The sequence below is a fragment of the Camellia sinensis genome, chromosome 11, assembly GCF_055761805.1.
Source record: "Camellia sinensis isolate YWXY chromosome 11, ASM5576180v1, whole genome shotgun sequence".
In the NCBI taxonomy this organism is placed as follows: Eukaryota; Viridiplantae; Streptophyta; class Magnoliopsida; order Ericales; family Theaceae; genus Camellia; species Camellia sinensis.
Genome location: NC_138971.1, coordinates 148630620 through 148646908, shown reverse-complemented (window position 1 = coordinate 148646908; position 16289 = coordinate 148630620).

Here is a 16289-nt window from a genome sequence, read left to right as displayed (position 1 = left end):
TATGCATGTCATATGCCCATGATGTTCCTCTTTTAAGTGTGCTTAAAAGTTGTCTCTATATGCTTAAGTGTTGGACCTTGTATGCATGCATGTTTGTATGTGTTTTGGCCCTCATTTCCACGGCAGTTGGCCACTGTTTTGGGCCTAGTTGAGGGCTGCCCAAATTGGTATAAGTCCATTGTTTGCATGTTGTGGCATGGTTGCCTTGTATGTTGTCACACACTTGGCCACTTTGGTATGTTGTTGCATGCTTAGGTGGTGGTGCATTTGGCATGCATTCCTTTGCTAAGTTTCTTTACATGTTGTCCATGTTGCATCTTGCATGCTTGCATGGTTAAGTTGCCCTTTGCATGCTTGATTAGCTTGCATAGTTGTTCCATACTGTCACGCCCCACTTTTTATTACTCAAAGTATTACCAATTTCATTTACTTAATTCCATTTCAGAGATAACATGCGGAAATAAACTTGTATATTCAACTTGTAGAAGTGAATAACATTGCTCTCATTCGTATGCAAGTAAATACAACATGAGTACACTAAATAAATTGCCCTTGGGCTTACATCATTAAAAGTCAAGAAGAAGGGTATAACCTTTTTTACATAAATGGCATTCCGCCAACACAAAAGAGGCCCTGTGGCCAACAAATAAGAAGATCCAACCTTGTAAAACATCCTGGCTATCACCTGAAAAAGATTCAACAACGTGGGATGGACATATAGTCCAGTAGGGATCACAACATGATCTCCAACAATAACAACTTACAGATAGCTATGATCATGAATGTTCATTCTCATACTAGAACAGTAATGTGGCAGTTTATACAAAATATGCATAAGTATGAACTTTTCTCGAAAATAGCCATTTCATTCGACGCTATAAGCGGTTCACCTTTTTTTTTCCCTTTTTATTACCCATTTTTCCAAACTTTCATGACTATAACAGTTTTAGAAAAAAAACAATTTCACCAAGCCCATTACTCTTCCCCCATTTTCCGTACTTACAACAAAATGACCTTTTTTGAAAACATGTTCACAAATACCCCATTTTCCTTCACACTTTCCAAAATCTCAAAATGGCATTTTGGTTTGTTCCCAATACATTCATATCAATACATGCATGCCTTAAATCAAAGGGAAATAACAAATCTTCAACATGTATATAATCCACAAATGAGGCAGCTCGGCCTTTCAAAACTGTAACCATCGCAACCCATAACATACTTAGATACACTGACGATAACAATTAAAACTCTGCTCTACCGGCTATATGCACAGTAAGCTAAGGATACGTCAAGCGATAAGCGAGATAATAACTCATTTTAAACATTTCATACCTCATAATAGATACACATTTTAGTACTGTATCAATCTCAGATAAAAACACTTCCATACTTCACAAATGATACACATTTTAGTGTTGTATCAATATCAACCAAAAACACTTCTATACTTCACAAATGATACACATTTTAGTGCTGTATCAATATCAAACAAAAACACTTCTAACATCAATAAGCACACATATAATGGTGCTAATGGAGTCCATCCCCTATCTCCTCCCAAACAAAATCCGATTTAGAGGTCCATCCCCTATCTTCCCCTAAACCGTGGAGTACATCCCCTATCTCCTCCCACACAAAACAATGTATATAAGCGATTATCATGTACAAATTCCATAATACAACAAAGCATAAATAACAAGTGTAATACATACACATAAACTATTCAATAATGTTTACCCAACTCAAGTGTAACGCATACATCACAATTCAACACAACAATGTCATCCTCCACCGATGACCAAGGACAAAACCTCTAGATGCATGTTTTCAGTACACCTAATAAAAGAGACTCAACTCTCAAGCAATCCTTAAACCCAACAACGACACTAGTACGATAGGTAAGGATGAAACCCCCAAATGTGTGTATTCAACACTCATGATACAATAGTTCAATTCTCAAATTTATTTTCTGAGACTCATATAGAGTTAACATTTCATTTACCATTTTCAAGATCAACTTTCATAATTTTTCAAGTCAACATGTTCCATCACTTATTCCAAAAACACTTTTCCCTTTTCACAAAACCAATTACATGCTCTTCATTTTACAAAATCAATTCCATGGATAATAAGCCATAACCCAACTTGATTCATTACGTTCATTTCAAAATAACTCCAATACCATAATTAATCCTATAACTGTTAACACCTTCAACACAACTCATATTAACAATAGAAATTTACCAACATTGTTCAACCATAAACCCTTTTCATTTTACCAAATCAAAATATAATTTAGGGTTTTCTCTTCTTTCAATAATAACATGCTAATTTTATTCTCTAATTAGTCCAAACCACAGTCAATGATAGCAAAACCATTCTCAAACAACCAACCCTAGGTTCCCCTCATGATTTTCAAACAAATCCAACATGGATATGATTTTCATGCAATACAAAATTACCACATGTCTATCTATAGACGGAGTATTGAAAAAGAACAAAGAAATCCCTACCTCAAATGGAGAAGATGAAGGCCAAAAACCAAAGTGCTCCAAATCGCCAAACTTTCAGATTAAAATGAAGCCCTCAACCCACTCTACCTTTCTTACAAAGGACTTAGTATAGATTTACACTAGAGGGAGATGAAAACCTAGAGAGAAGGTGTATAGGGAGAGAGAGAAGATGGTTCTAGGGTTTTGAAATCAAAAGGGAGATGAAAAAGTGATATTGAAAGGTTGTTATTAAAGCCCATTAATTGGAAAATGAAAAGACAAGTTAAAATTAAATGAACACTAATTGAAATTAAATGAACACTAACTAGCATTAAATGAACACTAGTTAGAAATATGAATGGACAAGTTTGTCATAAAATCCCACTAATGGAATATGAACGGATCACTAATTGGAATTGAATGAACCATCATGAAAATTTAATAGACACTAGTTGGAATTAAATGGACATCAACCCTTGGTTTCCAAATACAACCAACCTGTTTCAAACTTGCCCAACATATCCTATAACTCAAAAATAAGAAATTAAAGGACAAAAACAACAATTATATAACAACGGGGTCTACGGAACATAAGTCCGGGTACAACAACCGAATGGGAAAAGGCCGGGGTCGCTATACATACTTCACATGCTTGTTTGCTTAAGGTTGTGTGCCTAGTACACATTGCATATTTGCATGCTTACCTTCATGCATCATGTTGCATGCTTAGTTCACATGCCTAGGTTGCATTGCATTGAGCATGCATGCCTTGCCTCTTGTTCAAGTGATAGAGGTTGGGCCACTTGTTTGTTTTGGTGTGCATTGCATTTGAAATCAAAATACACAACTCGGCCTCTTTGGCCATCACGTATTGAAATGCGCGATTGGTGGTCCGAGGGTCGAGCACCAAACTCCTTTGAGTCATAAACATGATAAGGAGTGTGGTTGGTGCAAACATTGCTTGAAATCCATTGCCATGCCATGTTTTGCCCTCTGCTGCTGTCAAAACAGGTTTCTGCAGGAAGAATTGGCCGGTCGACTTCATAGAGTGCCGATCGACCAAATATGGATAGCCGAGAGCTCAACAAATGGTCGATGACCATCCTGCCATGGCCGGTGATGATTCCCCTTGGTCGGTGGTGTTCCACAGTGTCCATAGAGTGTACCCTGGGACTTGTACAATTTCCAGAGGAGCAGAGCCGGGTAAACAGAGGCAGCTTGTGCATGGCGACAGATTTCTGAGCAAACGCGACCACGCATGCATTGGACCCTCTTCCCGAGGCCTTTTACTGCTTTCCTTAGCTTAGTTAATTTGTTAATTAATTAAGTGGTCTGTAGTAATTAATTAGCTTGTAGGTTAATTAATTTGTATATTCTTTCGGACCCTCTGAGTGAGGGCAATTGTGTAATAAGTGTGCGTGAGTGTGTGTATGTCTTCTAACCCCACGTCTTTCTCCCTTTTATTTACTAGCTTATGATGGTTAGATTAGGGCATGTTTCATTTAGCATACTTATGCTTTGCATGTTTGCATCATTCATCTTTATTGCATGCATCGGGCTCGGCGCATCATACTAACTGCATTTGTATTTCAAGTCTGAATTAAATACGTGCTAGCTGTAGCATCATCATATGTCATCTTAGAATAGTCGAGCCTATTGTAGTTGCATCTTGCATGTGTTGCATTAGCTATCTTAACATGAACTAGGATCATGCATATGATTACTAACTAGTTTCTGTTTTGGCTTGGAGTACTCGGTAAGTGTTCATGCTTTAGCATTCTTGCATGCGTGTGAGTGACTGCCATGATAGCATGCTTACTATGAGGCTATGTGCTTATGTGATATATCTGCCTGAATGCCTGTGGGTGAAGGTTGGATTATCTGAATTGGAATAATGCATCGCCTGTGAGTTTTAAGCCCACTAGATAGTGGCAAAATCATGTTTTCTAAGCCCACCTGAAGGTGGCAAAATCTGAATTTTAAGCCTACTTGCGGGTAGCAAACAGTTTTCAAAACAAACATGAAATGTTTTGTTCCAATTCAGGCGACCCAGTCTATACTTGTTTTGCTGCGCGTATCACATAGTAATTCTAGGCTAATAAACCAGAATAAGAGCACATAATGTTTTCAAAAAATCGATATCATGGTTAGTAGAGGCCGATCTTTGATCGGGTGAGCGGGTGCTCATAGCTGACCTTCTCCAATCGTACCCAAGTTCCCGAGCCGAGGCAACTTTGGTGATGACGGACACGTGGCCTTAGACAACGAGTTAGGGTTTCCTAAATTTCCCCAAAATAAATATTTAGGTGGCGACTCTGTATCTGGCAAAGCAGTCCATGTTTGGCACTTCTTTCTAACAATCTGTTTTTCAAAAAACGATTTGCCGAATTTGGACTCTTTGAATATTTAGGTGGCGACTCTGTATCTGGCAAAGCAGTCCATGTTTGGCACTTATTTCTAACAATCTGTTTTTCAAAAAATGATTTGCCGAATTTGGACTCTTTGGTGATTTATCAATCTCACATTGCGCATTGTGAGATCAGATTAAGAACAGTGACAGTTTGAGTCCCAACTGTAGTGAGCCCCAATGAACAAAACGGGATTCCCTCCCGGGACGTTCGGGGACGTCTACAACGACTACAAAACGATGTAAGAATTCCCGGAATATTCGGTTCATCAAATCCATAAACACTGCCGATGCATTGGTGAGCCCAAAGGGCATCACCAGAAACTCATAATGGCCATACCGCGTACGAAATGCCGTCTTCGGAATATCCTCCTCCCTGACCCTCAACTGGTGGTAACCCGATCTCAAGTCTATCTTAGAGAAACAACGGGACCTCTTCAACTGGTCAAACAGATCATCTATACGGGGCATAGGGTGCTTATTCTTAACCGTAGCCCGATTCAACTTCCGGTAATCTATACAAATTCTCAAGGCACCATCTTTCTTTTTAGCAAAGAGGGCCGGTGCTCCCCACAGCGAAACACTAGGGCGGATGAAGCCCTTATCTAGCAATTTCTGGAGCTGAACCTTCAACTCACTCAACTCGGTTGGGGAAAATGATATGGTTCCATAGAAATCAGCGCCGTGCCGGGCACTAAATCAATAGAGAACTCGATCTCTCGATGAGGTGGCAAACTAACGAGATCCTCGGGAAAGACATCCGAATATTTACAAACCACTCTCGGCAATACAATCTGGGTCTCATCACACTCACTACTCATAAAGCTAGCAAGAAGACCACTAAGCTCACTTCGCCCTCGCGGATCATACACCGGTGGCAACACACTACCAACCCGGTCCCCCAAGAAATGGAAACACTCCCCGCTCAAGGTACATACTGTGACCCTCAGGCGGTAGCAATCAATAACTGCCCGGTATGACGATAGCCAGTCCATATCCAAAATAACATCAAATCCCGACATGGGCATAACCACAAAAGGAAACGGAAGCCGGCGATCGGCGACTTCTGTATCACAACCCCTACATCCCTGTTTCAAAATCATCTCACCCCCAATAGGTGACACTACACAAATAGGAGATGCTAACTGTGCCAACTCCAATCCCAAAACAGATGCAAATGCAGCAGATACAAAAGAATGAGATGCATCCGTATCAATCAATACACTAGCAACCGAGTTGCAAAACAAGAAGGTACCTCTCACAACTGATGGAGCAGGTATAAGATCTTGCGCGGTAACAGCATACACACGCCCAGTAGGCCCCTGATCCACCTGCTCACCCCTCAGAGCATACGACTGCTGCACAGATTGGGACGATGAAGCTCCTGGATTGGTCCTTGAGGCCTGCACAGACTGAGCTGGCTGAAAACCCTACGTCTGCCTAGAACCAGACGCCCTCGAAGTGGCACTCAACTGTGGGCAAAACCTCTTCAGGTGCCCAGGCTGACCACACTGATAACAAGACAAGGGCTGGCCCCTGCCCTGACTCTGGCTCTGCGGTCTAGCTGAAGATGAAGCAGCTCTCTAACCTCCTCCCCTCTGTGGGCAAATCGAAGCCTTGTGGTCCAGCTGACCACACTTGTAACAGGTGAAATCTCCCTAATTGCCTCTCCCCGAGCCTGCACTCGGCACTGGAAAGGTCGATCTAGCAATACCACCCTGAGACTGCTGAGGGTTAGAACCCCTCTGTCTCCTGCCATCACCCTGACCATCCTGGCTTCTCTTGGAGCCTTTCTGCCCTTCCTCCTCTTCCTGCATCATGATCTCCATATGGGCTGCAGCATCAACCAGGCACCCATAATCTCGAGTCATAGAACCCCTAATTCTCATCTTGAGGCCGCGCCTTAACTTTTTCTCAAACTCGATGCAACGGCATTCCTCAGACGCCACAAGTTCAGGTGCAAACCTGGACAAACTAGTAAAAGCAGCCTCAAACTCGGCCACAGACAAACTCAGTTGCTTGAGCTGGCAAAACTGTTCTCTCAACTTCTCCTTGACTGCTGGAGATAAATACTTCTCCTGGAAAGCCTCTACAAAAGCCTCCCACGTGCCACCAATACGGCCCCTCATGTATTTCCACCATTGACCCACGCCCCCCTTAAACTGGAAGGATGCCAAGGTCACTTTCAATGCACCGTCCTCGATGCCAAGAATCTCGAACGTCTTCGTCATTTGTTCCAACCACTCATCCGCCTTAAGTGGCTCATTTGGATCCCCAACAAACTCGTCCGGATTAGATCGGAAGAACTCCCTCTTCAAGAAGGAAGGCCCTGCCTCAACAACCTGGGCCTGCACTGGAGCCTGAACTGGAGCCTCAGCTCTGAGGATACCCATAGACACCCCCAAAGCGTCGGCTATCCCACGGGCTAAGTCGCCTATAGCCTGCTGACCTGCTGGCTAGGCCACATTGGCCTGGCCAACCCCCTCTTGCATTGCAGGAATCTCATTCGGTATAGGCATTTCCTGCCTCATTGGCCTACCACGCCTACCACCTCTTCCTCGTCCTGACATCCTAATAAAGGTAACGAAGAACATTAGCACATTCATAAGTGTGCCAAAACTAAACACTCGCGTCCTAATACATGGACAACTGTAATTCACTCCACGTAAGCACATAAACACATAAGCACTTACGAATTTCATTTCCAGATAATGATAGTCCCGAGGCGTTACTAGAGTTTCGGTTAGAAACAGCATTGATCAAGTGCTTTTCCAACAAGACTCACAGAAACCCCAGGATCCAATCAACATCCTAGAAATTAAATCCCATATCCAAGTAGTCACATAAACATGTTATCAAATAAACACATGCTGTCACACATAAGTCTCTAACAAGTGAGACAAACCCATTGTGATACTAATCACTTCCCACATACCCAAAGTATTCAAACCCGGTACGCTCTGATACCAAGTTATAACGCCCTCAAAATAAACCCATAAACTATCCAACAATAGCATGCTTAAACATAAGTGAATAAAGCATAAATATTTTCCATCAGAGTAGTCTTTACAAGATATATTACATGTTGACATCAAAAGTAAATGCCCTATGGGCTTACAACTTTCCAAGTCAACACTTAGTTACAAAAAGAGAGTACTAACTCTATACATGGAAAGCCCTTGGCTTGATATACATGTAATACAATCAAAAACACAAAACAGCCCAACAGTCTACAACCTCCCAAGCTATGTCCTTCGAGGTGGCATGCTACCTGTACCTGAAAATGATGTCCTATAAAGGGTGAGCCACAGCCCAGCAGAAATATACTAAACCAACTATAAACAATGACTAAAATGATAGCATTCAATAGATGGTCCACACTTGTATTCCAACGTATCTCGTATTACAGTTTCACGACAATCATGCCCATGGCATACTTCAGTTTCCATTTCTTATTCAACTTTGAGTTTGAAAACAAGGCTTAGAACCTAGCCAAATAACTTAATGAGATGAAGACTCATCTTTAAAACACTTTCGAAATTCATGATGGATACACATTTTGGTGCTGTATCAATAACGCATAGAAACATTTCTATACTTCACAATTGATAACGATATACATTTTAGTGCTATATCAAATCAATTCAAATACTTCCATAATCCACACTTGATACACATTGTAGTGTTGTATCAATGTCACGAAATCTGGTTTAGAGGTCCATCCCTTATCTTTCCCTAAACCGTGGAGTACATCCCCTATCTCCTCCCACACACAATGTATATTAACATAGATCATATACACAATCAATTAATACATATAGTTAATGTATTATTCCAACTGCTATATTCTATAGCATACTCAATCGATTAGTTTTAGTTTGCCTAATCATCATGCATTGTCTACAACAATCAAGATTATCCTCCACCGATAGCCCAAAACAGTTATTTCTAAATAGAAAATAAATGCACCAAATGGATAAAATATCAACATTTCAACTAGGTGAGTGATAAATGATCCAACTACACCCTTTAATCCCATACGTTCCCAATTTCAACATTCTCAATTCAACTTCTCATTTCTCAAAATTAATTTCACAAATTAATTCGTCGATGTAATTAGGGCACTTCCCATAATTAACCAAACAACCCTAAGGCTCCATTTCTATCAATCACCCAACATTTATCTCATTTCTCCATGCTAAACATGCATATAGGCTTATATAAATAAAACCCCATCTTTTGTAAAATTACACAAAGACCCAAACTTTCTCAAAATCACCCAACAATCCCCAACATATCAAAATGTTAAAATTTAAAGACAAAGCTTATAAGGAGGAGTAGGATATCCCTATCTCGAAATTAGAGCTCAAACGACGAAGAAGAAGAAGAAGAAGAAGTTCAAAGTGCTCCAAAATCCAAACTTTTCGGATCAAAATGAGCCCTCGACGATTAACACACCTTTTGCAAAGACAACAAGGTAGTGGGACACTCTAGCTAGATCAAACCCTAGAGAGAAGGGAGATTCTAGAGAGAGGAGCTCTCAAAATCGATTTTGGGAAAGTAAGAGAGAGAGAGAGGAAGTGTAAAAAGTGATTCAAAAATGCCCAGCTGCCAACTGATATACGTATGACCCGCTCGAGCGGAGAATAGAACGCTCGAACATCAAGCACAAAACTCTGGACACGCTCGAGCGCAAGAAGGCCCGCTCGAGCACCAAGACACAAGAATAAAGTACATCCGCTCGAGCGCGAAAACCGGTCTGCTCGAGCGTAGATTTCCCCTTCCCAGAACTTTCACAGACAAAGCACTACCCGCTCGAGCGCCAAGATGCCCGCTCGAGCATGACCCTCTCGAGCGTAATGAGAACCGCTCGAGCGTGAAAAACACACCTGCAGAAGTTTTGTAGGGACACGAAATACTGGGAGTGTGTAAAACCCGCTCGAGTGCAATAAGGCCCGCTCGAGCAGACAACCAAAAACCAAAACTCCGCTCGAGCGCAGAATGACCCGCTCGAGTGTAACACCAAAAACCTGGGCAACTACATTAGAGACCAAAACTCAACCTACCTATTCGAAACACGCCCAACACATCCCAAAACTCAAACATACGAAATTAAAGGATGGCAACAAAGTATACAACCACCAACTCCACGGAACCCAAGTCTGGAATACAACAGGTACAGAAAAGGAAAACCGGAATCGCTATAATTTCTCAATCATATTAAAAAAAAAAAAATTACAACAACAAAAAATCTTAAAGTTTGATTATTATAATAAAATAATTTCTAAATTTTTAATTTTAGTATTTAAATTTAAAATTTTTGATTTATTTTATTATACGTATATTAAATTTAATAATCAAATTTTTTTTTTATCAACTTTATCAACAATTGAATTTAAACTTTAAATTTTGAATTTTATCCATGCTGAACGGAAAATTATTCAATACTCCTGGAGCACCACGTATCCATACTCCAAATCAATCACCAATTAGTTAGTCTCATGTTGTCCCCCATGTTCAACATAAATTGTGGACCCTTGTGTCTCTCCACCAATCAAAACCTTATGGAGCACCACGTGTCCATACTCCGGGAGTACTGAATAATCACCCATACTGAACACACGAAAGCCACAGCACGCTCTATTTATAGAAACAAAAATGCCTTGGACCCCCAGTGGGGGTGACCCCCACCATCCCCACAGCACGCTCTATGTTACAATTACTGATTAATTGTACTTCATTATATTCCGTTTGTAGTCCAAAAACTCACTATATATGTGTGTGTGTATCATTATATATATACATATCTACCTACCTCATCAGCTCCATCCCCAATCATATTTTATTTTGACACCAAATGGAGCAAACAAACACTTTTCTCAATTGGCTACTAAATACATGTATACTTTGTTTCATTTTCTTTTTCATGAACTCTCTTGGATTGATTGCCACTCCCTTGGGCACCCCTAGTTTCATCCCCACAAATGAGACAAACCATCAGGCCCTGCTTGCAATCAAGGATCTTATACCTGTAGATCCTCTTGGTGCCTTGAGCTCATGGAACCACTCTATCAACTTCTGCCATTGGCAAGGGGTCATATGTAGTCGTCAACATCAGCGTCATTGTCCTAAACCCGTCATCTCTACGATTCGCGGGTTTTGTATCGCCTCACATTGGGAACCTCACCTTCCTTCGGAGTATTGATCTCCATAACAACATTTTTCATGGCAATGTCCCCCCATAAATTGGCAAGTTGTTTTGTTTGCAATATCTTTGGCTTTTTAATAACTTTTTCCAAGGTGAATTTCCTACAAATTTGACTCATTGCTCAAACATGAGAGTCATCAATATGATTAATAACTATCTTGAAGGTAAAATTCCTATGGAGTTGGGTTTTTTGCCTGATCTCTTGGAATTGAATCTTGCTAAAAATTATCTCACTGGAACTATCCCACTCTCACTTGGAAACCTTTCAACTCTTCATAAACTTTCTCTATTGCACAATAATCTAGTGGGAAACATTCCCTCCCAACTTGCTCAGCTTTCAAACTTGGAGCATCTTTCGTTGTCTTTTAACAATTTGTCAGGTATGGTTCCTACTTTGCTTTATAACGTATCATCCATCACTTTCGTTATCTGGAAGCATACCTCATGGGATTGGAAACCTTGTAAAAATTTGAACATGCTCATAGGTAGTATTCCCAATTCTGTTGGAAAACTTTCCAAGTTAGAAAGGTTGTTCCTTGACTTTAATAACATCTCTGGAGAGATTCCTTCCTCTATTGGAAACTTTACTCAGCTTCTTACTCTTTCGTCACAAGATAATATGATAGAGGGAAGCATACCTATTGCTTTGGGCAATTGTTCCAATCTACTTGGAATTAACCTTGGATCCAATCACCTCACTGGAACTATACCCCAACAAATTTTCGGTATTTCTTCCCTCATTATTATCTTCTTAAATCAAAATTACTTAACAGGTCTGCTACCACTAGAAGTGGGTAATTTGAAAAATTTGGGAAAACTAATGTATCAGATTCCAAGATTCCAAGATTTCTAGCTGAGTTACATTTCCTTCAAAATCTCAATCTCTCCTTCAACATGTTTGATGGTGAAGTCCCAGATGGAGGAGTTTTTAGAAATGTTAGTGGCCTCTCAATTGTTGGAAATAACAAACTTTGTGGTGGAATTAAAGCATTGCAATTGCCTACATGTCCAACAAAAGTCTTAAAAGGAAAGGAAACAAACATTCACCCATGGAGTAGTAGCTCTAGTAGCCACTCTAAGTGTTGTTTTATTATTGGTGTGCTTTTTAGCTATTCTTTATCGAACAAGAAGGTCCAGACAACAAGCCTCTTCAACTTTGGCCTTCCAAAATCAATTTTTACAACTCTCTTATAGAGACCTTTTTCAAGCAACCAATGGATTCTCCGCAGCCAACTTAATAGGCAAGGGAGGATATGGTTCTGTTTATAAAGGTTTTCTCAACTCTGGTGAACAAATTGTCGTTGTGAAGGTACTCAACCTTCATGAGAATGGAGAAAACCAGAGTTTCGTAGCTGAATGTGAAGCACTGAGGAACATTCACCACCAAAATCTTGTCAAGATAATCACATCTTGCTCAACCGTTGATTTTAGAGGCAATGATTTCAAGGCATTGGTCTTCGAGTTCATGGAAAATGGGAGTTTAGAGAGTTGGTTACACTCAAGTCTTTTAGAACAGCAGGAACCAAAGAAATTGAACTTTGTTGAATGGCTAAACATTGCCATTGATGTGGCCTCTACTATGGATTATCTTCACAATCATTGTGAAATGACTTTCATTCATTGTGATTTAAAGTCAAGTAATATTCTTCTTCATGGTGATTTGTGCGCCCATGTTAGTGATTTTGGCTTGGCAAAGATTTTTTTAGTGACCACCAGAATATCTAATTATCAACAACCAAGATCAATTGGGATTAGACGAACAATTGGCTATGTTGCCCCAGGTAATTGTTTATATTTATTGTTCTTTCCACTAAAATTGGTTAACAAATGTTATTTAGTTTATTTATTAGTATTCCTTTGTGGCAAACTAGAAACCAAGTACGAGTTTACATAGAAATCTAGTCATATATTAATGATGATATAGCCTGTGCGTACCGGATTCCGCACTAGATGAAAGTGGATCGGGGCTCCGCACTCAACTGGACTATCCAAGGATTGAGGTTCCTACCACAAGAAGCACTGTAAGAGTTGCCCGACCGGGGTTGGCCGGATAACCCCTCTGGTGTGGGAATCAGTGATTGGAGAAAAGGTGTAGAGAGTTTCGTTTGTAGTAAGTGGGGTTTAGCTTAGATCAGTTACCTTCAATGTGATGTCCATGTAGTATATATAGAGTTCCTTGCTTGTTTCTCAAGATGGTTTCATGGAGCTTCAGTGCTGCCAGGTTTCCTTTTCAGCATGGCCCTCTGTGGGGGACCATCTGGTTGTTGTCAAGAGGTGGTTATAGTCATTGTAGTCATGCTGATAACAAACCACATTCCTCTGGTTTTAACTGTTTCCGTGATTCTAAGGGGAGGGGACCAGCTGAGGTGGCATCCTCCATGTGCATGCATTCATAGCTTCCACGTTTCTCTAAGGGATTTCCTCTGTTCAGTACCGTTGCGCCTCGGCTCGGTACCGATGTGCCTCGGCTCGGCCTTTTACAAGATCATTTATAGAGGTGGGTTGGTCCATTCGGATATCTTTGTACAGGCTCGGCCCACTTTAGTTCGGCTCATAGATTGGGTCTTGTAGCTCGACCTAGCCTAGCATCGCGGTTGGACTAGCCTTTCCACTGCAGGTTGGCCCCAAGTGCTTGAGGACTTGGGTAGACTGTTGATCATGGAGCTGGGCTCGATTGGCTTGCCCATATATTCATCTAACCCACTTGGACTTGGGATTTAATGGATTGGACCGACCTAAGGCTTGGATCCGACCCATTTCATATTTAGCCCCTTCATTTGCCCCCTAGCTCGCGTTAAGGTTCCCGTTGGGGGGAGCTATTGTTTTGCTCTCCAAGCGTCACGTTGCTTCGGTTCTACTTTAGTTCGGCCTTGGTGACGATTCAATCCTGACACACAACCCCTGCATGCGTCCTTTCGTTGTGACACGTGGCGACGTGGGATAGGTGTGCAGAGACAGCAAGTCAATTCCATACCAAAGGTCGTGCTTCGTGTACCTTCACGTCGGCAGGTGTAATAAATGCTCTGGGTTATCAATCCAAATCCTTTTATTTGCTTTTTCGTTCTTCTAGAGAGTTTCAAAGGAGAAAAACCCTTTCTATTCCTCTAAACCAGTCTCGTTGGTGCTCTGCTCAGACTTTCTACTGCCGGTCTTGCTTCAGCGCCGCCCATTCGTTATCGCTGTTCTGATCTTTGTAAGTTCCCTTGTGATCCTTTTTCTCGTCTTTTTCTGTTTCAATCATCTTGTCTGGCCCTTGCGCCATTATGTCCCACATCTTGGTATCTGAGTTCTTTCCCTGTACCACTAGGTTCAGTTTAATGGGAAAGTTTCGCTCATTAGTTGACACTCCTGAGGCCATGGCCATGTTTCGTCGTGATTACAATATCCCCGATGACATGACCCTTTCGCTGGCAAAGGTCGATGCTAAGCCTATGGGCACCAGGAATACTGCCGCTTTTCCAATTGCATCCATCGTCGAGGGAGATGTTCATTTTCCTCTCGACCCTTTGGTGTGCCGATTTCTGCACCAGGTTCAACTCACCCCATTGCAAGTGTCTGTTAACCTATTTCGTGTCGTCTACGGTGTGTCCGCTCTCCATAAACGGTTAGGCCTGAATCTCAATATTTAGGATATTTTGGGCTGCTACACCCTCTCTCATAACAAGGATTACAGCACGTACTACCTGCGCGTTCGTTCGATCGCTTGTCATCTGGTGACTGGTTTGCCTGATTTAGACAAGCACAACGATGATTTTCTGCAAGTCGGTGGCAACTGGGAGTTCCCTGCTAGGACCGAGTTCCAGTCCGAACGGATGCCTCTGAAGGATGGCTACCCAGGTTCGAATCCTTCCTCTAGTGTCTTTTGTATTTCTTGCCTTCGTTTTGGATGTTGTTTTAATGCGGTACTCTTTTTTGCATAGGCTTCTCGTTTTCAGCGAAGGCCGAACCGGGACAATGCTGAGGCTATCAAAGTCGTTTTAAGGTACAAGAAGAGGTTTGCGCCAGAGTTGTTGGATTACCAAGCAACTTACCGCTCTGTCATTCCGAAGAAGGCGAGGCTTACTGCATCCCTTCTAGATTCTGACACTGAGACTGACTCATCCCTCACTCCTCTAGTTACGAATCGCCGTCAAAGCCAGGGTGCATTGCCTGAAAGGACGCCCTCTCTTGCCCCCAGTTTCGCAGAGGGTGGGTTTGTGTCAAAGAGAAGAGTGTTGGTGGATTTGGAGGCTAAGGCTTTTGCTGCCTCTGATACTTTGGAGACCCCTTTGTTGAAGGTTGAGGCGAAGAGCCTCATGAACGTAAAATTGGAGGTGGGAGCTTCTGGAACTCACGCTGCTACTGTTGAGCCCTCCGCTTCGGTCGCTGCGAGGGCAAAAAAGAAGAGGAGAGAGACTGGCAAGGCAGTGTTGGGGGAAACTTTTGAAGATCCTATTGAGGATGAAGCACTTGAAAAATGGGAGCCGCCGATGCTGCATCAAGGCAGGCCCATTTCTATCTCTGATTCAGTTGTTGCTTCTTAAGATTTTGCTTTTGATTTGACCAAGACTCTGTTGATGCCGGTTGACATGGCTAACCATAATGGGCCCCGTGATATTCCTATTTTAAAGGGGACCTTGCAGATGATGACTGCTGTAAGTGCATTCTTGCTTTGCTTGTCTTTAGTGTTATGCTACTGCTTTCTTTGTTTTAATACTTTGTAATCCGTTACAGTGTATTCAGAGGATGCATTTGTCCATCACTCGCGCTAAAGAACTGGAAAAGGCCGTGCTGGAGGCCGCTATGAACGCTGAGAGACTGACGGTGAGCCTGGAGGCTGAGAAAGAAGGATGCTGAACTACCGAAAGGGAGGCATTCCGTTTGAACAAGATTGTTGCTTCAGCTGAAAAATCAAAGGAGGCTGCTATTGGGGCGCAGACTCAACTTGAAGGGAAAGTGGTCAAGCTGGAGGGCGTTATCGCGGTGATGGCTTCCGAGCGTTCTGCGTTGGAGGCCAAGTACTGGCAGCAAGGTTGGGATGAGGCTGGGGCTGCTTATAAGGAGGAGGTGCTGGTGCTGCTAGACAAGCTCTTCCTGAAGGGTTGGTCGAGCGCTCTAGCTGCTGCCCTTGTTTCTGAAAGCTCTCCCCTGTTTTAGGATGTCCCAGTTCCCTCAAGATCCTTGGGTTCAAAGATTGTCT